Here is a 2,331-nt window from a genome sequence, read left to right as displayed (position 1 = left end):
CTGTGAATAAAATTCTGGCTGGTGACTTCCTTTTTTATTCCTCTTTCCCGTTCCACAGTCTTCTAATGTATTTTTCCTTCTCTTTCTTACAGAACTGCAGTCACTCAACACAACTAAATTCTCGTATCCTTTAGCGATCTCATTAATTTCTTTTATCTCAATACATGTTCTTTCAACTTCTTCATCATCTGTGGAGCTAGTAGACATGTAGATATTACTGTGATAGTTCTTGGCTTTGTGATAATTTTGGCTACGATAATGCGTTTCAACAACGAGCTATAAGTTATATCAGACCACTAAATCTTAAAAAGTTTATGAGGAATATAGAGAATCACTTCGATGACTTCAAATAAATTGATTAAATTTCATTAATAAGCCCTTTTATCTCAAACGTTGGCAGATGAAGGAATTATTCATGTCTAACATGACCATCTCCTCCGCAACCTCTATTTGTCTGTCTCTTCTTCCTTTCCCTCTCTCTATTTCCATCATGTCGTCCCCCTTTCTATGCCCATCATCTCCTTCCCCTCTTTCTTCCTCTCCTCCTGTCCCCTCTGTCTATCTCGTCGTTTTCGTTTTCTCTGTCTTTTTCCTCCCACGCTTCTGTCCATCTCTTCTTGCATTCTCTCTCTGACCTTGGGCCTTGTTTATTGTTATTGCAAATTCAGATTGTGTAACAGTATTCTAATCATAAGCCGACAACTCACAAATACAACCTTTATGTTAGCTGACAACGTTTCGCTAATGTACATTTTACTTGTGTATTTATACATTATACATATTAAAAGTATATAGGGCATATCCATCCGAAAGCTGTATAAAAATTTGAATTACATCGATCAACAGCTTTTCGAGGTTCTTGGTAATAACTTTTCGGCTTTATATATTACATATTTATTTACATACACATTTAAAACAAAAGCATATAAAAACACGCGCATATTCGAATGCAAAGTGGTGTCAAAATTTCGAAGCAGTCTATGAAGAATCTTCGGCGATTTAAGATTTCGAACAAACGAACATTTACCGTTTTATTTATATAGATATGCAGAAATTATGTAACTACCACGAATGACATGCCAACCTCTTTTGATTTAAGCAGCGTAAAAACATTCGACGAGGATGGGATTCGAACCCACGCGTGCAGAGCACATTGGATTAGCAGTCCAACGCCTTAACCACTCGGCCACCTCGTCAGACGTAACAGGATGCTCTATTACTTCTGTGATGCCGCATCACATTGTGATGCCCTTTCTGGCAGCATTTTTCCCTTCTACTGATATTTCGCTTTCTGTGGTACCGCTTCCCTTGGCCTCATGCCAGTTCACTGGTCTGCTGTTACGACAGCCGGCTACTGATTACGTATCTCTCACGCAGCTTGCTTCCTTTTCCCTATCGCAATGCTCCTGACCACCGCCTACGTTTCTCGCTTACTATGCGACACTCATTTCAGCGCTTTATCGCTGAAAGCCCATGCCTTCTTATTTCGATTAAACAAACAGAGGAATATTCTGTTCTCTCCTTTGAAACTCAACCGAGTTTGTAGCTTCCTATCGCTCTTCTTGGTTCCCTCTCCAGCCTCAATGACGAAGGAGTTGGGACACCAGCGACGTAAGCAAACGAAGACGAAATTAACGTGGGTGCGGACAAGTTAAGATTGATCGGGTGAGGGGTGGCGGAGGGGGGAGGGGGGGGGGGGAGGTTGGGTAGGCGTGTGAACAACGTTTCAGCATCAATCGCCATCAGATATAATGTGACCACTTTTAATGCTTCCTATCAAGCAAAATTCTTGACTAGTTAGGCATCAGATACCAATTCACGTTTCGTAATATCCCTTGAAAACGCAAACGATTGTTAAGTCCTTTGCATTTCAGACTGTCCACCACCACGTACAAAGGTACATTCAACTGGCGAAGAATTTCCTGAAGAAGACTGTCCATTCTCCCAAAATAAGCTGCCGCCAAGGACAGGAACAAGCGCAAATATTTTGTACTGTTATAATAAGAACAACGAACAAGTTGTTTTTTTTTTTTTCTTGGCACGATTTTACTCTGAAACTACTGTCTCCAAGACAACGTGTTGCGAACCATCATTTTGTTTAAATTATTATGTGGGAAGAGATATAAATATACCAAGTGGAAGATTTTCGGCTATCTTAAACGGTACTCTCTTTGAGAGCATTTGCAGTATGCCGATAAAGGTGGTGAGAAAATTCCGATCCAGAGTACGAATTTAGTAATTTTCTGAACGACAATGATTGGTGGTTTGGGGTTTTGTCTACCTAAGGAAAGGGAACTATAGGTGCAGATTAATCCAGATTGACTAACATTT

The 2,331-nt window shown here is 40.2% G+C and overlaps 1 non-coding gene across 1 annotated transcript; it reads right to left on the bottom strand.

Moving 5' to 3' along the window:
* Positions 1-1,114: 1,114 nt before the first annotated feature.
* On the bottom strand, positions 1,115-1,196 carry Trnas-gcu (transfer RNA serine (anticodon GCU)). Its single transcript has one exon. It is a non-coding gene; the product is annotated as a tRNA-Ser (tRNA).
* Positions 1,197-2,331: the final 1,135 nt, after the last annotated feature.

This window comes from Schistocerca serialis, chromosome 2 (assembly GCF_023864345.2).
Source record: "Schistocerca serialis cubense isolate TAMUIC-IGC-003099 chromosome 2, iqSchSeri2.2, whole genome shotgun sequence".
In the NCBI taxonomy this organism is placed as follows: domain Eukaryota; kingdom Metazoa; phylum Arthropoda; class Insecta; order Orthoptera; family Acrididae; genus Schistocerca; species Schistocerca serialis.
The sequence above is the reverse complement of the archived record's forward strand: the minus strand, read 5'-3'. Positions and strand labels throughout refer to the sequence as shown.